The following is a 23437-nucleotide window of genomic DNA, read 5'->3' as shown; positions in this document are numbered from 1 at the left end:
GAACTGCGCAGTGCTGCTATTACACTAGCCAACAATCTGTGCTCAGCATCACGTAAGATGAGATTCTCACACATCTTGTACAGACAAGCAGTATGTGGTGTTCGCAACACTGGAGTCATATTTAATATCTATTTGAGGCTCTAAATGCAGTGTTGGCCTTGTGTGTGAGAATGAATTTCACCTCTATAGACACACTTCACGATTTTCTGTTCTTTGAAAGGTGAAGATAATTTAGGCAGACTGCACAGGGAGAATTATCCTATCCTCCTACCTCTGTAGCAGATTCTGAAGACCAGAGGATTTGAAATTATCCATAGTTTTTGAAGAATAAATAGATGTCTTTAATTTTCACAAGGAGAAAACAGGGTTGCACTTGGGCAGTAGAGTTCAGAGTTAAGCTTTCTTTGAGGTGGACACACACACAGTCAAATGAAAGGAAATTAAATACCAGTTCTTTGACAACCCTTTCCCGCTATGTTTTTTCAGGGCGTGTGCATCTATGGAGAGTTGTGCTCCACCCTCTTTCCCCCTCTCCTCCCTGAAACCAACAAATCCTAATTTATCCTAGGCTATGCAACACAGCACAAGGAGCAACTGGAAGAGTTTGTCACATCAAGTAACCACAGCAACTAGTCTCCCCCCTTAACCAGCCTTATTGTGCTGATAGAGAAGATAAAAATGAATTGCACAAATGGTGAAAGACAAAGGTGCTTAATTGGCTCTTGGCTTCACAGTACTGTAAATAATAAATCTCAGTGCCATGGAAGTGACCTTGCCAGCATTAGGCCTGACCCTAAATCTGACCAGTGGGGCACAAACTGGCAGTATCCATGGTCGCCTGCTTTTCACCGAGCAATACAGACTTCAAAGATATGCACAGCAGGTGCTCCAAACAGACAGGTGGCTTTATAGGGCTCATCTTTCCTGCTGTGTTGGGCACTGAAGAGTTGCCAAGGCTGCTCCCCCCTCCCCCCCTTGGATTTGTTAGGGTTTTTGTTGGTTTCGTTTGAATAATGGTCTTACTCACAGAAGAAAGCTAAACCAATACAAGCGCTGTTAAAGCCAAACCCGCCTATTACCAATGAGAAGTTACTGAAGTTCACTAGGTGTGCGGGCTTACATTAACATTACATTCCCTGAGCAAGGTGCTATTTTAAACTGGAGCAATTTGATTAAAGCTTTTGTCAACATCCAAAAGAAACCACTGCAAGATGCAATTTCTTCAAACCCGTAGCTGATCAGGCTGAAAGCAGGCTTGGCCCAGCCGTTGACGTTAATGAAGTCTGTGATTGGCTTGGGATCAAAGACTGACTTGATAACAGCCATTAGCAACTTTCAACATAATACTTTAATGTAAGTTTCCTACTTGCTGAATGCTACAGATGAGCCCCAGGCAGCTGGTGAAATAGATTGAAAATGAAACTCAGTCCAGTGCAGTGGGACAATGCAAGGCCCTTGCATCACTTAAGCCCTCAAAATAGGGCTTAAATGAGCCTTTACTGGTTTCTGGGCTTTGTTTTGGAGGCTGGAGTGAAGGCTTGTTTGCACACTGGGGTGACTGTGGAGCAAATAAACTAGACTCCCACAGGGGCACTGTTCATGACACATGAGCCTCTGACACACAGGCCCATTTGTGGTTCACTACTCTGTGTCTGCAGCTCTTAGCAGGCCTGGCATACTCACTACACCTCCCACCCTGCCAGCATGATATTGCTGTAGAAGGTGACATGTCACATGGCATTTGAAAGCTAACACCACGCTGGTCATTCATGTGTCTGTGACATGTCTGCAATACCTCTGCAGGTGAAATTATGGATACTCTCTGATATTCTGACCTGGAGACCTTAAACAGACAAAGGTGACAAAACAGGTTTCTTCTAAACAAAGGAGAAAGAAAATAGGGTGGCAGATGCCCTGTCCAGGGAAGAGGGCTCTGATCTGCTGCCCCCGAGTCAGCCAGTGGTGATTGCTCCTGCAGCTTTGTAAAGGGGGAGGCATGACCCTCAGAGCATCCGGTGCCAGAGGGCAAAGCACTCCTGGGTATCAAGCAATCAGTTTCATCTGGCCTGACCCGTTCAGTGAACCCCAACTCACTCGGGTTATAATCTGTATCTAAAAGGGGTCATGTAATGTGTCCCGGGGAAATATATGTTGCTGACCATTCATATTATGTGATGTGTATACATGGTGTGTACTAAGAGTTATGGATGTATGCTGGAACAATGACTCAGATGTGTTTAGACCAGGCAGAGACCATGACGGTTCATGTACGTATTAGGTAAGCAAAGCTAACAAGTAGGAGAGGAGACAGAGTCCAGCAGGGAAGAGAAACTTTAGCTGGGCTATAACGACAGGGGGTCTGAACCTCAAGTGCCTCAACTGCTTGTATACAATATTACTGTATTACAAAAGTTTATCAGGTGAGGTGTTTTATGAAAGCCTATGACACACTGGTGATTAATATCATCGTAAATGTAGGTATTCATGCTATTTTTGTGGCCCTAGCCTCAGCTGGTCACAAGCTGGGCATGGACAACGGGGGAGGGTCACTTGAGGATGACCTGTTCTGTTCATTCTCTCTGAACCGCCTGGCATTGGCCACTGTCGGAAGGCAGGATACTGGGCTAGGTGGCCCATTGCTTTGACCCAGTGTAGCCGTTCTTATGTTCTGATAGAAGGAATTATGGATACTCATTGATATTAGGGTTTGTGGTCTGTGTCCAAACAAAGAGAGGAACGGGGCTCTTCCAGCCAGGAGTGAGTATCACAGCTATCTACTTGTCTCCTATGTAAATTAAGCATGGGGAAATCAAAGGGGTGGATGTTCCATTTCCATAGAGGGAGTGGACAGCCCACAGGAAGAGAAGAACGGCATGAGGTCAGCCTGCCTCTTGAAACAGTCATTGAACTTTAGAAGATATAAGCAAGGACTGAAGCCATCTTTGGTGTCTATCACTAGACGGCTACAAGAGAACAGAGCTATTGCAAGCTAGGAAAGATGGGTCCTTCAATTGTGGGGAGGGGGTTGAAGCAGGAGAGTGCACAAGGAGGGGGAAAGCAGGGGCACAGGTCCCCCCAGTAATCACTGGGGGCACAGAACTTCTTCAGCCCCCAGGGTGCCGTGGTGGGGATGGAAGAGCAAGTTCCTCCCAGTCCTGAGGCCATGGGGGTGGGAGGAAAGAGCAAGGTCCTGGGGGGGGGGGGGAGGGCGAGGAGAGCTCCTCCTGAGGTGAAGGGGGGAGGGCATAGATCATGCTCCTCCAAAAGGGGTCACATTTACCTTCCTGCACATGACCCTGTGTTGAAGTCTTGAAAACTGAATTTAGATGAGAAAACTACTTTCACCTAGGAAGACAGGAGAACCCAGCATCTTGTATTTCTGTGGAAGGTCATGGCAGGGGTAAAGTCAGCCATGGCTGGAAAGAAGTATAATTGGCAAAAGAAACATTCTTGAACAAAGCCTGGACCTTGCTCAATTAAGTTTTAGACTTTTAGATGTATGTTTGCACTTTCATTTCCTTGTAACCACCTCCACTTTTATTTCTTTTACTTGGTATCACTTAACCTATGTCCTCTAGTTAATAAATTTGATTTAAAGCACCCAGGGTTGCAAGGCAAGCAGTGACACAGCCCATCCCTAGTCTGGATTGCACCCCAGAACACACTGACAAAGCCGCATTGAATTTACTGATGACCCCTAAAGGGAAACTGAGGCAGAGATGCAACTGTGCTTCTGCACCAGGCGTGCTGCAGGAGTGGGTGTCTGCCTTTAACAGGCATCTTTTGTTCATAATGAAAGGTTCTTTTACTGTATGTCATCTGAAACTTTACATAAAAGCTTTCAGTAGGAAGATGGCATTTTAACTATTCATCCTAATCCTTAGCAAATCAGAATAAAAAGTCAGAACTGCAAAAGTGAGTACTGATAAGTTGTTAATGTCACACACCTATTTTGTTGTTACTTATGTCTTGGTTAAAAATATTCTTTCATTGCAAGACTGGCCTACACAATTAGCAATGTGCAAGGAAACGCAATGTCTCTCTCTATTGATGTCTGTCTCAAATACCTCCGTGCTGCACTGCTTCACAGGGTGTCCCTGGGCGCACAGGTCAGCCTCAACTGCTGCTTTTGCTTCCCCTGAATGAGACTTGCATCATTCTCTTGAAGCAGACATCACGTCCCTGGATAACCTGCTTTGATTTTCTGTGCAGATAAATAAACAGACCAGAGCTCCAGTATTTTGGATTTGGCTGAGTGATAATGGAAAAAAGGGCTTCTGATGCGATTTCTTACAAATAGAAAGGACCAGTGCTCTGAGCCAAAGGGGTGACCTAGTTTTTCATGTTTAAACTAGGCATCCATAGGGGTCAAGGTTGAATTCTAGCTCCTACATGTACATTCTAAGATGACTATTACAGCCCGGGTGAAAATGAGATTGCAAAGACAAAGGCCTGTCCATTTTTTTTTATTGCAGCAGTGGGAGGCCCCACTCATGGATCAGGGCCCCGAGTCTGGTAGGAGCTGTACAAACACAGTAGTAGATAGTGCCCAAAGAGCTCCCCATCTAAATAGATCAGACAGCCCTGGAGTGTGGGCAGGGATAAACCCTCCAGCAGCATGAACACTGGGATGGGGACAGGATAGGCAAGCAGAGAATAAGAGGAAGAGGTGTGGTCGGAAGCAGGGGTGAAGAGACTGTGTGAGGGGGGGTGCTTTGGACAGACAGTCCCTCTGCAGCGGGCAGAGACAGGCTGAAAACATTCTGTAGTTGCAACTGGAACGGCCAGAGCTCCCTGGTTTGGTTGCTTCAGCTCCTGCCAGCTGCAGTCTGGCTGCTGCTTGCTGCCATTTCTCCCCCCCCAGACCACATAGTGGGTGGAAGGAAAGACACCAGCTGGATCCTATTGCACCTAGAGAGAGAAAGAGAGAGTGTCCGTCCGTCCGTCCTGCACAGTTCTGGAGCTGTTGGGAAGGGAGTATCCCAGCTGGGCCCTTTGTTAGCCCCTCGGCCCCGGAGCAGCAGTTCCACTGTGCTCCTCCGAAAGATTTGAAGATACAGCAGAGGAATTCCCTATTCCACAGTTGTGTTTCAGGTCATTAGCCCCATCCCAAGTCAAAGCCCTGAAACATGATTGGGAAGTCAGCTAAACCTGAATTTTATTGATCTTGTCTCCACTGCATGAATATTCACATGGGATGAAATTCACCCCTGTGCAGAGGGCTAGCATAAAGCCTATGTACCACTTAATTTCACCGTGGGAGGGGGTGTACAGAGGCCACAGTGGATAACCATGGAATAAGAGCAGCCTGAGACCAATTAAGCCAGAGGGTGGGTCCTTGAGAGGTATTTAGATATAACTGGTGATCAAAGGCAGCTGGAGCAGTAGTTAGGCTCAGAGACCAGAGGGGAAGGAACACCCTTAGTGCAAGTTTCTAAGTTAGTGGTAGGTATTGGCCTTCTGGGTGGAAGCCCTGGGAGCTGTGGAGACAGGGAAGGGTTTAGGGGAAAGGCCTGAAGGTTAATGGCAGGAAGATGGTGATAAAATGTCTGAGGGAGCAGATCTTGGCTGTTCATCCTAGGGTCCCTGGACTGCAACCTAGCCTAGCTAATAGGCTTGGCTCACTCTACTAGCTGCTAATAAGGGCGATTAATGCTCTGGGAGAAGGCAGGGATGAGGGAAGGTAGAGAGAAGGGCTGAAGAGGGGACATGAGGATGGGGACTATTGTTTGCTGGACTTCCTGTAGCCCTGGAAGAGATGGGACTTGGATGGGGAGGGCTGGATCACAAGAAGAGGCAAAGTGTGGCAGGAGCTGAGCGACTGCTGGAAGGGGCATGAGTGAGATCCTGCTATGCCACACCCCGCTGTGAGGAGGCAAGTCACCGGTGAGTACATGCTTTCAGGTGTACAGAGAGCTGAGTTCTCGATCTGGTCTCTGCATGCATTGGGCTCATGGGTGTTGAGAGACAGCCTCTTTTGCAGTGGGGGGGGCAAATCTAGTGACTCTACTGGTAGATGGCTTCTGTGAGCCCAGTCCTGCTGGTTGCATGGAACAGAGGCTTTGGAAGTCTAGTCACAGCAGTAATGGTTGTGGGTGAGCTCTGCAGCCTTTGTGAGTGTGTGACATTCACCAGTGCCCAGCTGGAGATGGGGGAGCTGTGCTAAGTTCAGCCTTTTGTGTGTGGGGGGATCCCGTTGAGGGATGAGGTGGGTCAGGAGAGGCATTTCCACACCCATGTGGCATGGCACAACTGCCCAGGTGCATTGAAACTGAAGTATTCTTCTCCAGACTACTCAAGCTGGTTGCATGACTAGACAGACCAGTGATCTAACCTGACAACGCCTCTGCTCCTTCAATAGTACCTGATTCCAAATAGCCCTATGGCCGCCTACGGCATCTTTACCTATAGATTTTGAGTCTCTCAAAGCAAAATATTGCGTGATGCATAACTCCAAATAGGCTACAGTGGAAATATCTAGAGGAAAATGGAGGAGATGGTGAGATTTCCTCTATCATAAGGAAAAGAGGGAGTGAAGATAGTTGTAATACAGTTAAATAGATTTCACAGACTTAATTCCTAGCTAGCTTATTTGTCTGGGATCTGTTAACTAGGAGCTCAATCAGCTGTTGGTCTGTTTTTCCAACACCTCCTCCATCATCTACTTCATTCCCCTTCCTTCTCTCTCCCCCCCCCCCCCTCCCAATCAGAGAAATACAGCCTCCTTGTCAAAACATCATTTTACCATTATTGCCATTTCAAGGGTGTCTTTTATTATCCTGTTCCCATTCTGCAGACCACAGACTGGTGTGGGGCTGACTGTATTCCTTCAACCATGTGCACCAATTGTGCATGTGAGAGAGGCACTGACCCTTAATCTTCTTTCAGTATCTCTAGTGTAATGTGAAGGAGAGCTGAGGTTACTCCAGATTTACACCAGTGTAATTCAGGGCTGGATTTGGTCCCATAGCCAGAGAATTCAGAACTTTTTTTTTTTCATTTTTAAGAAAATGAAAATTTGTTTATACACAGAAAAATAATAGATTTTAAATGATGGATGAAATTGAAGTGTTCACAGAAGTGTGAATCCCTCTTCTTTCTCTCCCCCCTCCCTCCCCAAAAAGGGTTTCAAAACCCTTTGGGTGAAATGCACCCCTGTACAGAGCTAGCATAAGTTCTAGATACTATTTGGGGGGTTAAGTAGGACTTAAATAGGTCATAGGCTAGCTTGCACAAGTGAAGGAAAGCTACTGGTTTGAAGCAGGGGACTGAGAGCCGAAACTCAGGGATACTATTTCTGACTGTTCCACTGATGTGCTGAGCAAACACCATTGTCTCACTTCTTTTCTCTGCCTTTGTTTCTCTCCCCCCCGCCCCCTGCATGTGATTCTATAAACATGTGCCTACTTTCATGAGTGTTTTGAGGCTTTTAAATGGTATTGTTTATGTGCTAGGATGAACTTGGACTGAAAGTTCTGTATAAATGCAAAGCCAAAGTAGTACTGCTAATAAAAGGAGGGCTGTTCACATCTGGGACCTGATCCTGCAAGGGACTGCTGTATAGAACTAGAAAATCCATTTCCCCCCATTCCTACAGATGAATGGTAAATGAGGTCTTGCTGTAGTATAGTCTGATCACCTGGTTTTAAAGAGAACTTTATCAATTGCCTTGAAGTGTTTGGAGTGTTTGTTACCCCAGTCTTCAAAAATGTCAATAATTCTTTTGCAGGCTAGGCCATTTACTTTATAATGACACTCCAACCAAAGTGGGGTGGAGTGGAGACATTTGAAGGGTTTTCTGACTTGAAAATCCATTCCAATTAATGTAGAAAGGCCAAGCTAATATTCCTCTCATTTGCAATACATAATATTACTTTGGTTCCAATCTATGAAAGCAATGCAGTTTTTAGGTTCTGGCTAGCTAATTCTCTGCCTTAGCATTTACACATCATAGTAAAAACACTTAGGCCTGTCAGAAATGAATTCAGCTCCTTTCACTGAAGAATAATTAAGGGTGACCCTTGTCAAAGGCCTGGTGTACACTATACATCATTGGAGTACCTGTCTGTTGGGCAGCATTTTTCAAGTATTTTAAAGTTTTATTATCTGATGTTTGTTCATTTAGATGCAATTTCTTTTGTAATGAGGCAGAACTTATTTTTCCAGCCCCTTCAGGTGGCTTTGTCAGCTATGCAAACCATGCATGAATAGGCAGATTTCCAATTGATCTCTCAATTAGAGCTGGGCTAATATTGGATAAACTTGGTTTCGCCTGATCTTGATTCATGCCTGGCTGTTGCAAGATGGGGGCTTTTAAACCCAAGCTAAAAAAATAAAAATGAACAAATCACTTTGGGACTGAAGGACCATCTCTTTGGTCTGTTTGTATACTGTCTAGCACCATAGAGTCTTTGGCACTAAAGTAATGCAAACAAATAGATAACTATCATCTAGAGTATTATCCATCTTTTTTGACAGAACCTTTCCAATTTAAGTGACACTCAGTGTCAACACCCCTTTTATTCCCACCACTACAACAACAACCTATCCCATGCAGAATTTTGACCACCAAGAGGGAGAAGCACCAGAGAATCCATTAAGGACTTGGCTATTTCTATTGGTTTTTGACATGAAAGAGAGTCAAATGCTACAGTGATCGGCAGCAGTTTAAAACCTAAAATAGAGATGATAAAAGGGGGGGGGGGAAAAAAAAAAAACCAAAAACCTTTCAGAGGATTATATTAAACTTAATCCTGATCCCAAAACTCTAACTGATCCCAAATTTTATGGCCAAACCTGACCTTAACCCCAAAAATCAACCCTAATCTTAACCCCTGGAAACCCAACCCCAAATTTAAGGATTAGGAACTAATCTCAAACAGGATTCTCAAGGAAAACCCAGAATTAAAAACTAAAATCCAATCCTAACCCTTAAACTCTCTAACCCCTAATCTGAAACAAAAACCCCCAAACCCTGACCACCACCTAGGTGTAACCGCATTAACCCTGCTTGGAACACTGTAATGGTTTGCCCTTTGTCACAGGGTTTGACAGTGCTTTTAGGGGTGATTAGGTGGTCTTAGCCCTACTTTGCAGAAGGGTAATGTGAAGCTCAAAAAGCCTACATGATTTACCCCAGGTCACGTGGTCCAGATCTTCAAAAAAGCACTGGCCCAACACTGGGTTCTGATTTTTTTAAGCTCTTGGGGCTCAGTGTGCTGAGTTCTTATGAAAAACTGGCTCATGATGAGTCCGTGCCATGACTAGGGATAGAACCCAGCCACCCTCACCCCCTAAGTACCCCCTCTAAGTACAGGACAGCCTACTGCTTACCTCCCCAGCTCAAAAAAGCAGGCTCCGCCTCTGACTGCTTTGTGCAGATGTTCATGGGATGGGATTTTATGTGTAGACCTAGGGCTGAAATACTCAAACATTAAGCTCCTAAATGGACACTTGGGCTTCTAGTACATGTGGTCTGGTTTTTTTTCCCCTCAAATGTGCCAAGCCCGCACAGCTGCTAGTAAAGCCAATGAGATCCTGTGTATCCCGCACCTCTGAAAATGCACTTGTTGATGAGTTGAAAGATAGAATTGGGACTCCTAATTTTAGACGCTCAAGACTGAAGCATGTGATCCTGGGTCATGTTGTATAATATGCTGCAGTAATTGAAACACTATCACATTCTAATAAGTCTGCTAATATGACAAGCCGTGGGTCTTCATATGTTCACAAACTGCCAGATGCGTGCTCATCCAATTAAATTCAGGAAACCTTTTCCTGTTAAGAATGAATTCATCCTGTGCCACCAGACTTCAAATACCCTTTTAGTATTTTGCATTAGCACTTTTTTGGTCATGAAATCTGTTGCTTTATGCAAAAAGGCTGAACATTTCGGGTGAAAATGGCACTTGTGTAAAAAGCCAACAAATGGCTGGAGCCCCACTTAAGGTCTAGGTTTTTAGAACTTAGATGGTATGTAGGTGGTGCATAGACCTTTTGCTGGGCCCCTCCACAGGAGTAAACTCCACCAGAGCTGTGCAAAGGAGAGTGAAGTTTGAGTGTACGTTCCTCGATGAGGGAAGGTGCATGTTGCATTAATTTTCACAATGAGGATTGTTCTGCATGAGCACAGCACATACTGGACCTTCTTGGTCGTAATACCCTGTCCAGTGCTGACAGAATTATGCACACAATTGTAACACAGCTATGTTTAGTCTCCTGTTTCAATTTTACTTGAGTAGAGAGCTATAAACTGACCTAAAATGAGATTGATGGAGTCAGTACTCCTTCTGGGGTGTATTCTGCACACCAAAAGCTGCAAACACAAAGGATGCTTTTCCTGTGCTCAAAAGGCCTAAGGAGTGCATAGACCTAATGCTGGCCCTCTGAACCGGGGTGAACTTCATGTCAGCAGTGACTCCCAGTCCTATCCCATCCTTTCTGTTCTGTCTGTTTGCAATGCAGAGTGCTGGCTGGTTCACACAGGAACACGCTCAGATTTCAAATAGATAATTAATTCAAACAGCTTATTGATCACAGTTAAATCTCCTAATGGAGGTGGTCTAGAAAGTGTTTAAGTGAATTCTTTCTCGCTAAGTCAAAAGCGCACTCTTGCCTGAATGAAAAATAGGTTAATTTTACAAAGTTGGTCAAAGTTTAATAGCAATTTAATTTTTTTAAATATTAATGTGTAAGTGTAGCTTGGCGCCAGGGAGGAAATTGCCTTAGATTTGCAACAGTTCTGCTGTCTAATTTTACTCACCTCATATGCCTGGTTGGCTTCTTAATGTGCTTCAATTCATTTGATGTAAGACTAAGGATTAACTTTACAGTAAAAATTGATATAAGGTTATATGGACTTTCTGAACAAATGTGGCATGAATGCTCTACACGTGAGACTGAATTTGTACTTCCATAGCCTGCCAATTACCTGTGCAGAGTGTCAGTTAATGAATGGGGTAAGAGTGTGACAGGCTTTCCAGCACAGTGAATCGAAGCAGTGCACTGAATGGGGTGTCTTTTAACCTGGTCTTAACATGGGGTCAAAAAAGGGCTGGATCACCCATTGCTGAGTGATAAAATATCAAATATCTTAGGGTTTGGATATCTTGGGCCTAGTCTTGGTTATTAGGTTCCTAAGCTTGGGGCAGGGATGGCTTTGAGTTGGTTTTAAGCCAGTTTTGCAGTTAAGTATTCTGAATTGCTACCACTGAAGTGGGTGGCAAAACTGCCCTTTATTTCCCTGAGAGCAGGTTGAGTCTCCAGTGATCACAGCGGGCCCACTGCACCATGGTGCAAGAGTGTAAAGCAATGGGGAATTGTTGCTACAAGTAACTCATGTGCGGTGTCAGCACTCGGTCAGGTAACCTGAATGAAGGAACATGCATCTGCTCCTGTGTCACTGTTCTCTCCATTACTGCTTGCTTCAATGCATCTTAGTCACCTGTGGCCTTCAAACTGGCCTACAGCTGAAATGGCTGTTCTTGCTCCTTTCCCAATGATAAGTGAATGCTGCTCCCAGTTTGCCAACATCTGCTGCTGGAAAAAGTCTGCTTTAACATGGCAACTATGCAAAGTCATTGCTTCCCGATAGCTAAAATGGTCACCCCGTTTTGGAAGTGTAAATTGTCAAGTACCTATCTGAACCATTCAGATTTGTGTTCGTCTCATTAAAGAAGGAAGAGCTTGTATTTAATAATTGTAAGAAAAATATGTTACATAATGCTAACGCCTCAGGCAGAGCCTGCACTTGTTTGCCCTGGTTTGCAGTCCAAACCCCCACCTTCCAATGTGACCTGTGACCTCTCTTGACCTCTGCAGTTGCGCTTCACATCCTTAAGCAACAGCTTTGCCCAGGAGGTATCTTCTCCTAGCTGCTGAAAAAGCTGTTTTCCAATCCAAACTCGAGTGATCTCTACAATTAACAGAAAGGTATGCAAAAGGGAAAGGAACTATTTTTGGGATGTATCAGAGGTATAAAGGGAAGTGAAGTTTAAAAAAAAAAAAAAAACATTAAAATTCAGAGTTCTACTTTCTAGTTGTGTTGCTGTGAGCTGTTAAACTGCTGCTGCATTTCATCCTAGAGAGAGCTGCATTTTAGTGATGTGATTCCTCTGCGCAGACTTCGGCATGCACATTAGGAACCTTTGGTATTTATGGGGCTATGTAAAGATAAGACCACATCATGGTTTCTATGCTCTCTTACTAGCAGTTGGCGTCACCGTTAAGTGTTTTTAAAGGCAATTACTTCTGTCAGGTCTGCATTAGTGACATACTCCCGTCGATCACACGACCCAAAAAACCACACATTTTTGGAAAGACATTTATTTAATATCAAAATGTTGAAATTAGCTTATTACATAATTTCAATGAAATGGCATATGAAATAATGAGATTTCTTAAGGAACTGTAGCCTCTCCAAGATACATGAATTCAGTAATCACTGCAATTATTATGGAGTTAGAGTAAAGCATGTTTTATTGCGCTAATCCAAGGGCAATAACTATGAATAATGGACTTTTTTCTGACTTCATGTTAGTCATTCTTTCTTAATTATGGAGCAATTCTCTTAGCTGTCGAGGGACAGTGCAGCAGCCTAGGTAGCTCTGTTAGTGTTTTAATCTTTCTATAGCTGGGTGCATACTGTCAAACACGATTTCTGTTCCTCCCTGAACCCCATTATAACCTGTCTGTCGGGGACCTCATGCTTTCTAGAGGGACGGAATTGCCTGTCTACCTTAGGTACTTACAGGGCCCCAATCACCAAGGTGTCTGAGCTCCTCACAATTTTTTAGTTCATTTATCCTCACAAGAACTTCAGTCCCAGACTAGCACCATAACCACTGGACTCTCTTCTCCCAGAAATTCAAGGCTAAGGAGCCTGTATCACTTCATACAACTCCATAAGTTAGGCAGGAGAAGACATTGGAAGTCAAAGTCCTGCTCTGTAGTCTTTGTGCTATTGACCTCTGGTGAAATATACCCTTGGGGAGAGGTGCTGCATGAGGCTGAGGAAGCATTTACATCCTACTTACATCCTCAGAATAGGGATTGGGGCTGTTTTTCTGAATGAGGTGAACTGTAAAAGCTCTCAACACTACATTGATGGGCATCCACAGCCTCTCTTGGCTGCAGTTCTGTTATGTGTATTGTGGTAGGACTTAGCAACCCCGCTCACAGAGTAGAGGCCCGCCTTGTGCTCCAGTGCTGTACCAACACATGACACACACACATCCCCCATCTGAGGATCTTACAAGATAAGTAATTTGTGGTTACAGTCCTGGATATGGAACTAGGAGATGTTGGTTCAACTCATAACTCTGCTAGTGGCCTGCTGGGTGACCTAGGGCAAGTCACCCACCCTTGTCCCCCTATGTAATACAGAGATGATACGGACCACCTTCGTGAAGTGTTTTGAGATCTAAGGGTAAGAAGTGCATGATGAGAGCTTGGTGGTGGTGTCACAGCCTCCCTGTAGTGTACTGGGAGGTCATGTCTCATTTGCCAGCTAACTGCTCTGTATTTGTCTTCCTTCCCCTTGGTCTTTAAAATACATTTCTTCCTTGATTAAGTATCTAGACTGCCACTATAGAAGTAGCACCGAATCAAACTACGCAGATGTCTTTGATCGCTCGCTTCAGCCTTGAGTTGGTTCTATTTATTGCCTCTTTAAAATATTGTCCGAGTCCATTTGCTTTTTAATGCGGAAGATGAGAAAACATTGTCAAGTCTGTTTTATGATTCTTTGCCAATTATCCTGTTGCTCTGATGCGGGATCAGAGCCCAGCTAAAGCTAAGAATATTTCTGTCAGGTCAGTCCTACCTTTTGGTTGCCACTTGCACTGATTATTTCCGACATCTTCAGAAGATGTCACTGCAACATGCTATCTTTCAGAGAGGAGCGCTCTCCCAGCAGAGTGATCTGAGGCACAAGGGATAATGAAGAGAACCTTGCTACTCTCTTTTCAGGTTCAGCTACAAAAGGTGAGGCACTTTAAGTGAGTCACTAATTAAATTAAAGCCACTTCGGACTGGTGGTGGTTTCATGGTGGTCAGTTGTGATGTATAATAAAGTCAAAGTGGGTTCCACTTCAGGGCCTTCTGCTTCAGTTACACAGTCCCCACAGCAGAATCTGTTAGCTGTCGACATCTATTTTTATCTCCATGTTTGGTTTAGAATGCTGAGCACAAATTTTGGTTCATCAAATCTTCATTTCCTGGCTAAAAATAGCTGTTTAAAAAAAAACCCAATCCCATATAACTAGTCCTGTTTGTTTTTTCAACAGATGTTCTCTCTCTCCCGTTTTTTAATAGCTGCGTTTTGAGTAGCATCTCTCTATATATATACACTTCAACTAAAATAAAATGTGTAGGATTTCAACTGTTTGTTTTTGTCTGGGAATACTTGACGAATGCAGTGCCATTTCTCCTCCCTCTTGTGCACAACACCCCACTTCTTTACAATGATTGCTTCCTTTCCATGGTTCAAGGCTGCATCCCTGGAGAATTTGCACTTTGGATTTTTAAGGATGAAAGGTGTTTGGTGTGAGAGAGTCCAGTTCTCCTGCCCAGAGGTGTCTGGGGAATTAAGGATGCCAGAAGGCTATAAATAAGGATGATATGATTGCTCAATGATTAGTGCACTATAACATTTTTAAAAAATCCTCCTCCCATCAGAACTGGCTGTAAATTAGGTACATTTATTTTTCTAGTTAAGTATAACAGTATATCATACTCCTGCAATGTGTGTCCCTGAAGACTTCCAAGTTCATGGTAGTTTAGCTACAGAATGACTGCTCAAATCCCCCAAGTTGTATGCCGAGTGCTGTATCTGGACTAATCCACAGAGGCCTGTTGGACAAAACAATCTGCCCCTAAAGAGAGCAGTGAAGTCCATAGTGATTCAGACATGGCTCGTCTGGACAGAACCTCAATGCATTAAAGCACAGCTTAAAGCCTTGTTTTGCATGAAATTCACCCCTGTGCAGGAGGCCGTATTCAACAGCTATTCACCTCAGTCTGTCTTCCACCCTATTTTAAGGCCTGATCCTGATCTCATTTAAGTAAATAGCAAAACTCCCATTAGCTTCAGTAGTGCAGGATCAGGCCCATAACTGCTAGGTTTTTTTATGGGCTTGTTGATACTACAGCGCGCCGAGGGGCGCCGATGGAGTGTGCTCACATCAGCTCAGAGGGTGGGGTCCTTGCACTGTAAACTGCTTGGGGCAGGGGCTGTGGGTGGGACTGTCTAAGTGCCTGTGTAAGGGAATTAAGCATCTAGTCCTCATTGACAGTCAATGGGGTTTGGCCACCCAACTCCCTCTAGTGTTTTGGAAATTCCTATCCGATCTAGCTCTGGTACGTGCACAGCCCCCCATTTCGGCAATATCTGAATACCTCCCGATCTAACGTTTCTCTTCACATCACCTCTGTCCTGTAGGGCAGTGCTGCTGTCCCCATGGACAAATGGGGGATGTGGATGTCAACTGACTTCCTGTGTGACCTTGGGTGTGATGGAGCAGGGAGCCAGGCCCAGGTCTCGAGTCCTACATTAGTGCTCATACCGCTCGACTAGCCAGTGACACTGGAATAACTGATACAGTGTGGGTGCAGAACGCCACTGAACACAACTGTAAACCCCCCCCATCATGGAAACCACTTCCAGCCATTGGGGGAGCTGCTGCATCCCTACAACCATCTTTGTTTAACCCTGTGCCTACTGCTGGGGTCTGTCGAGTGAGGAGCACACTGTCCATGATCGACATAAAGAATAGCAGCAAGCATTTGTTTTCTGCAAGGGCTGTTTGGGACAGTTGGCTAACACCTCCATCCTCCAGGGACTTGGGTTCAAATGAAGTAAGTGGAAATGGGTTTGGGACACTTTTTTTTCCCTCTGCCTCTGAACCTCTTATCCCCATCCCTCTGGACACGTACCCTCACATCACAGTGCCACTGCCACAATTCTCCATCATTGATTGGTGGGGTAAAATGATGGCGATTTGAATACTCTTCTTGAAACAGCCTCGCAGACGTGCACAAAGGCTAGGTCAGAGTGACCATGAGCTGCAACCCTGGAGCACTTAGCCCAGTTCTGTGGTAGGGTGGAACCTGTGTCATCCTCTGATTCTCGGTTGCTCAGCTGATCCCCTGGCATAAATCCTCCCCAGTTAACATCTCGGATGGATGGGTCATTTGGTGTAAAAATTAAAAATATCCCAACGGCACATTGGTCTGTTTATATCTAGGCTATGCAAATAAATCCCATGTTCTTCAATGTAAATGGAATGCAAATGAATGCTAGTGTCAGCCTGGTCTCTGACGTGTGTCAGTCACTTTGGGAAGCTATGTCCTCTCCTAACTTCAAATGAGGACAGTACAAAAGACCGGCTGCCCAGTGACCCCCACAGGACCCACCTCTAGCTGCTGTCTGGGTAGAATCACGGGTCCTGAGAAGAAACATCCAGCATGCATATGACAGCAGCCACGTATATTTATCACATTTATTAAACTGCCAAAGGCTGCTTGGTTCCACTTGGTGCCTAATGACATTGCCATAATGTGCCACTTGTTTACAAGCAAAACCCCTTTTGAAATCAAAGGGGCAAAGTGTGTGTTTGAGCGTCAGTGGAGTTTCACTGTAAAATAGTTAACTTTAGCTTTTAATCTGTTGTCACTGTCCTATCTAGCACTAAATCTTCCAAGAGATTGTGGGGGGAAGGAGGACTCGGACAATTTTAAAATAGCTTGCACAGAAAACCATTGCTTTGATAGCAGTGGAAGCTGCAGTGTGTTGGAGATTTTGCTTTTCTCTTTATTGCGTCTATTATGGATGTTCTTGAATGAATTAGAGGCTGCCAGCATGTACTCTGACAGCAGAATGGCAGAACAAAAACACACACACCTAGATTTGTATATCGCCAGCAAAAAGAGGGATGTGGTTTGGAAGAGTTGTGATGTTTTCCTTTTGCCTGCAGAGGGGCTGCCAAGATTTTAAGCTTTTTATTTCAACTAGTTTGTTCTCTCCTCCCCTCCCCCCCCATAGATTAAGGTATCTGAGGCTTTCCTATTGCACATCTGTATTTAGAAGGTGAGTGAGCCTAAAGCGAAGTTCCCATGTGTATTTAAGGGCTTACCCAGACTTGGTTTCCCCCTACCCCCATCTGTGCTGGATCAGTGGGGAGAAAACATAATTGTCCATTGAAAAGAATGATCTTCCCCCTTACGTATAGATGGTAATTTCCTCTCTCATCTGCCAGGCGTTGGAAAAGTATTGCTCAGCCTTGTCAGGTTGGTCACCCCTTATTCAAAGTAAAATATTTTCACAATCTCCCCTTTGGCACTTACTTTACTCTTCTACTTTTATAATGTGTGTGCGTGTGCGTGTGTGTGTGTGTGTGTTTCAAGAGGTTGTGACAGAACTCTGGGATGGGTGTGGGAGGAGATGGATGTGAAAGAGGCGGAGCTACTGAAACTAGAACTACAGCTGCTAGTAGGCCGTGTACTACGAGTACAGCTCACAAACGTTTACGTGTTGGGCTGCTCCAAAGTTGTTCTGGAAACTTTATTTTCTTTAGAATTGTAATAAAATTGCCAAGGCCTCGTAGCCCCCCTGAAGGGGAAGGTAGGCAGGGCTGGCATGAGAGTTACCTTGTTTGGGCTTGTGTTGGGTGCATGGCACTCACTGGCCTAGCAAGAGCGGAATTGGGCCAGGTGGACCCAATCAGCTAATTAGGCTGCCAACAGAGGGGCTGGAGGCAGCTAATTAGAGAGAAGCGGAACTGTGAGGGACAGGCAGGACTTCTGCAAAGGACAGGAGATTGAAAGTAGTAGGGGGAGTTTTCAGTCAGTGGGTGGGAGAAGGGAAGAGTGTTTTGGAGAGCTACAGAGCTGAGCTGCCAGGAGGGATGGCAGTGCCTCGGGGAAAGGCAGCGAGGTGCAGGGAACAGAGCTTGGCTGCTGACCAGAGGGTCCCTGAGCCAGAATCTGAAGTAGAGTGGGCCTGGGTTCCTCTGCCTGCCATTGCGGGGCTGGCCCTGGGAGGCAGTGAGGCAGCAGATGGCCTGAGGCCGCTGGAGAGCGGGCACCTCAGTACTCCCCCCACTCCCCTCCCCCCCGGAGAGGTGATCACAACAGAGACCTGGCTGAAGGCAGAGTCACACAGAGGACCACTGGGGCTCCTGAGTGGGAGCGGTGGTGAGCTGCAAAGGAGAAACGGATGGGGGTGCAACCCCCGGAAGGGGCATCAACCTGACTGAGCGAATCCCGAGAATCTCCAGGAGGTGGCGCCGTCCACAGGTGAGCAGAGCAAACCGGTCACAGGGTTGCCAATGAGTTAGGCTTGTGCCGGCCCAGGTGGGGCAGAAGTATTTTTTGGAGGATATGGGGGATGCAGGGGAGGCTGAAGTCTGCTCAGGGTTGAGCCCAGGAGCGGTGGAAGAGGTTTTTTTCTTTTGGACTTTGGGTCCCTTGGGCGTTCTGTGTGTCTTGGTCAGAGGGCAAGTCCCATCCAGCTAGAAGGTGTTGGGAGTCCTGAGAGAAAACTGAAGCAGAGCCACTGTCAAACTGTGTCCTGCCAAAGGGGGTTTATGGGAGGGCACACGGCCCCATGGGGATGCTTCCTTCCCCTCTGCATTTTCTTCTGCTTCTGGTCAGGAGCCCTCCGAAAGGTGGGGCCACGGGAAGTGTGAGTGACTGTCAGCAGCTGACACTTTGTACTGAGTCAGTACAGACTGCTTGGTATTCGTACAGCCATCCTTCCTTCCAGGAAACAGGTCACCAGAGTCCCAACCGTGGATCCCATAGCATGTGTCCTAAGAACAGGATCTCAGTCCCAGTTGCCTGGTCAAATTCCCTCCTTCTGCTGACCATAAGTTGTCATTAGCTGAGTAGGATGAAAGCAGAAGATGACCCTATAATAAACTGCTTCCCTGTGTCACTGCAGGGCTGCTTCTAGGGCGGGAAGCAAGATGGTTGCCCGGCATGCCAACTTCCAGGGGTGCTGTGCAGCTTGTGGTGTTTTGCTTGGGTGCTGCTGGGGAGGGGGCACCAAAAACCTTTTCTGCCCTGGCCAGCGGAACAGCTCTGGCCACTCCAGTCACTGTGCACTATCCAGTAGCTACTGGTTTCCTACCCAAAGGGGGCTGCATATACATGGCAGATGATGTGCACAGTCTTGGGTATTTTTGGTATCATTTTGAGTTTAAAGTCCTTCGGGATGACGGATGTGTTTGAAATTAGTATTGATGTCACAGTGACTGGCACCTGATCCATAGATTGTATGCCTCAGATTTTCAGCTGGGGTAAACTGGCATACCTTGAACGGATTGTGGTTCTCTGTAATTACCTTTTGTGTGTCCTATTAGGTGTGTAGTTTTCGATCACTTGTTACTGCTGGCTTCAGTGAAGCTAGGCTGACTTACAGCAGCTGAGGAGCTGGTCCAGAGAGATTACTATACGACATGGAAGAGCTGTCTTTCCAGGAAAGCAGAGGAAAAATGCTCCTTCCTTGTGCACAATCTCCACGTGTTCACTGCTGTCGTGACAATGGGGTGTGCGTGTCACGCTGGTACACGGGTGTTTTAAAGCAGCAGTGTGGTTTCCAGCTGGGTGCTCTCTAATGAAGAGATTAGCATTTAGTGAAAGGAGGATGCGTCTCTGTGCAAAGCCCCTGCCACGAAGGCCTGAAATGTTAAAAGCTGATTTCTGAGTAATGGCTCTGGCAAAAGTGATAGGGCTGTATGTGAAATGTCAGCTTGAGCCGCAACTGCGTTCTTCTGCCTCTGAATGTTTTACCCTCATTCATCCTTTGGGTACTTATGGAGCCATTTTACATTTTGTGCACTGAAAGGATTAAATGAAATAAATGGAGATGATGATTACTGCGCAGCAAAGCTAATGTTTAAGAACCTGCTGTTTTGTTGCAACTGCAACTCCATTTGCACTGTTGGGATACTTTGCAGGCTTTTCAAAGCGGGGATGATGAATCATACAATCTCAAGCACTCCACTACTAATGAGAAAACTGTTAGTAATATGCTTTTCGTGCCTCTCTCGTTCCAGAAGTAACCAGAATGCTGATTCTCTTCTCATTTAATGTTTAAAGTCAAACAAAATGAGAAGCAAGCCACATAAAGCATACATGACATTGATGTATAGTGTTCTTATTACCTAAATCGCCCTGGTATTCTACAAAAATGTAATATGTTAATATATATTTAATACAAAAAATTACCCTTCACTCAGATGTATGTACGTTCAGCTGCAGATGGAAAGGTTAGCCAGATTCCAAGTGATTATGAATAAAGCAATCAGTTCAGATAATGAATAACCAACCTGGAGCTTAGTCTGAAATGCAAACCAAGCCTGCACTATATTGAAATTTGGAAATCTTTCCTTCCACATCTCCCTAACCCCATGTTTTCATGTGATGCTGCATTTCACTCCAGACTTGAAATGGAAGCGTTAAAATGCTGTGATGTTTGTTTTTGGCCTATTCAGGAACAGGAAATTCTGGATATGTTCTGAAAAAGCAGAGTATCTAGAGATCCTCTGGCTTAATTTATAGACCCCTGAAATATCAAACCGCAGCACGCACAGTCAGAGGTTTAGTCCTTCAATCTGTACAGGGATGCCTGAGTCCAACTGGCTGGAATTTCCATTCTGTGGGGAAATTCCCCACAGTGCTGAGGGAGCCTACAAGCCTTGGGAACCATGGCTGAGCTGGCCGCTTGGGAGCCAGGGCTTCCAGGCATCCTGCTGCAGGATGCAATTCAACCACTACCTGGATAGGGTTAGTATATCCTCCATTGTGAGGCTGTTGCATGATTGCCTGTTGCAGGATGCTTGAATCTTCCTGTAAAGCATCTGGTACCGGATGCTATCAGAGGCAGGATACTGGACAGGAATAATCATTTGTCTGATGTGGCATGGCAATTCCTATGTCCCTGTACAGCTTCCATTATTATTTCTATGGCCAGGTGAAATCCTTGTTTAGCTGCTCTGCAGAGTCTTTGCTGAATAGATATTCCAGATGGACAAAACCACTGTCTCGGACTAGAGAACTTCTGTGACTGTCGTCATTGAGTAATTAGCATTCCCTGCGACTAACGATGGACACGGTGCTAACTGTAGCTGACTTCACCTATTGTGTGAAGAGTGTGGGCTGTGTGAATGAGGACCCTGGGGGAGGGTGAGCAGTGATGCTAAGGAAAGCAAGAGGGAGAGTTCTCTTTAACTCTACACTTGTGCCATCCAGAGCAGAAAAACAACTCTGCTTTCAGCATCCTGGGCTCCTTAAGTGCTTGTCATTGTTAAGGTGTCTCTCTCATAATTGTGTCTAGGTGACTCAGAGCTTTCCTAAATTGGAACAGACATGCTTTTCAAACCCTCTCCAGTACGGCTCTTCCATCTGGTGCCTTCGAGTGTCTCATCCTTGCAGTGTGAGCTCCCTTGGGTGTAACTAATGCATCTAGACTCGTTTTGCTGTATATTAATGGCATTGTTTTCCTCTGGCTGTGCAGTATTCGGGACTTGCGTTGTGACAGGATCCAGACGTTCAGGTGTCAGGCGGAACTGTGAGATGGTTGGGTTTTTTTTTCCCCAAAAGGTTGGCTTGCAACCATACGAGGAAAGAGAAGATGAAAAACGCTTTTTAAAAAGCGCATCCTCTCCCATCAGCTGTTTAAGGAACATCTTTGCTATCAAGAGCCTTTCTTGATGGTAACAATTCAGCCTTGACAGTCTCTAGGCCTTATTTGTGACCATACCATGAGTCCATCTATGGACTGAACACCTATGTCATGGAGTCTCAAACGCCACATTGCATACTACAGTGATGGCGGCATGAAAAAAATCACAAGTACAGCTAGCCCCAATTCACCTTTTTTGCATACATTGGAGCAAATCCTCATTTGGTAAAATCAGTGGAGCGTCACTGGTTTACACCAGTTGAGCATCTGGCCCTGTGTGCATTGTGCAAAGATAACGTGCTTAGGTGTAGGCTTCAAAGGGTTTCAAAATAGTCTTTAACCCTCTCCTTACCTCTGTGAGGTAGCCACTCCTATTCTATTAACTCATCAAGGTAAAAGCACTGGAAGTCTGAGAACTTTAAAATATTTGACAATGTTGTGTATCTATAACATTGTGTTAAAGCACCGTGCTGTCCACTAGAGCTCAGTATAGTAGTCCCTTAAAGGCTGAATTAAACAGGATGTTCAACTATAGTAATTCAAGACAACCTGAATACAGCAGGATTTTGATACTGTGGCTTGCCTGTCGTGTGTGCGCACATGTATCCACCACTGCAATCTATTGGATAGAATTGAGCAGTTTTGATTCTGTGTCCTAGTCTCTACTGATAAACTCTCCGTGAGCAATGATTGTAGCTTATCTGATTGAGGTGGCTAATGTAGCACAGGAGGATTGGGATTCTGTCCCTGCTATTGCTGTGTAGCTACAAGCAGTCACAGACTGGTGGGCAAACGTCATAATGGCGAGTTCTTGGATAGCAATGGATTTGTTGCAATGCTTCAAAAATCTGACTCTTCTCTTAAAGAAAGTTACGCAAGTGTTTGCAGGCTCAGGGACCTGAATTGCTGCTTCAACATGCACGCTAGCCATATGGAATTAGGGTGCTGAATGTCAGATATACCTTTAAAAGAGAGACCGAAATAAATCATCTTAGCTACCTTGTCCATGACAGGCAAGAGAGGAATGAATTTTTTAAACGTTACACAGTCTGATTCTCCTCTCTTATCCCAGTGTATATTAGGAGTAAATGCACTGAAGTTTAAGGAGAGAAACTGATGTAAAAACAGGCTGAGAAGCGATTCAAGCGCACAGTTCTTTGTGACTAGAGAAATAGGCATATTGTTACAGCTGTAAACCTATATTTCAAAGTGTTTTGAGACTGTCACTTGATTGTTCTCTGAACAACTGCTCTTTGCTCAAGTTATAAATAAATTATTTTAATACTTCTCTGCTTTTTTCAGTTTTTCTTGGGTTATTTTTAGATGACATACTGGTTCTGTGTAAGCTAGGGATCTACATTATTTAAGGCGTGTGTGTGCTGGAAGAGTCAGCGCAACTGGAAAGGCGGGAGCTATTTCTAAAAGCATTGTAAGGTTCCAGCTAATCAACACTTAGATCGTTGTTTCTTTAAATAGTTTGTCAGTAAAACAATATCTGCAGGAGCTGTGTTTGAGGGGAACCCTTAATACACAGAGGGGCTGATTGGGGGCCTGCACTGAGAAATCCCCAGAGGCGTTTGACTGTGAGGAGAGAGCTTTCATATTAGCACTCTAGGACAATCAGAAGCCAGTGCTATTAATTCACTATGATTTCAGGCTTCTGATGCAATGGTGTCCAGAGCGCTCAATCAGGATCAAGTCCCTGTTGTGCTAACAGCCAGTTTGATAGGAGACTGGTTACTGAAGACTGCC

At 45.1% G+C, this 23437-nt stretch overlaps 1 long non-coding RNA gene across 1 annotated transcript in view; it reads left to right on the top strand.

Annotated features, from left to right (window-relative positions):
• Nucleotides 1–5640: 5640 nt before the first annotated feature.
• Nucleotides 5641–23437, top strand: part of LOC137160245 (uncharacterized) — a 155981-nt gene continuing 138184 nt past the window's right edge. Inside the window, exon 1 of the long non-coding RNA XR_010921821.1 lies at nucleotides 5641–5886. This is a non-coding gene — a long non-coding RNA (uncharacterized lncRNA). The remainder of the gene's footprint in view (nucleotides 5887–23437) is intronic.

The sequence above is a fragment of the Emydura macquarii genome, unplaced genomic scaffold (assembly GCF_026122565.2).
Source record: "Emydura macquarii macquarii isolate MOO-44397 ecotype Brisbane River unplaced genomic scaffold, CSIRO-AGI_Emac_v2 contig_2184, whole genome shotgun sequence".
In the NCBI taxonomy this organism is placed as follows: domain Eukaryota; kingdom Metazoa; phylum Chordata; order Testudines; family Chelidae; genus Emydura; species Emydura macquarii.
This window is presented reverse-complemented; position numbering and strand designations above follow the sequence as displayed.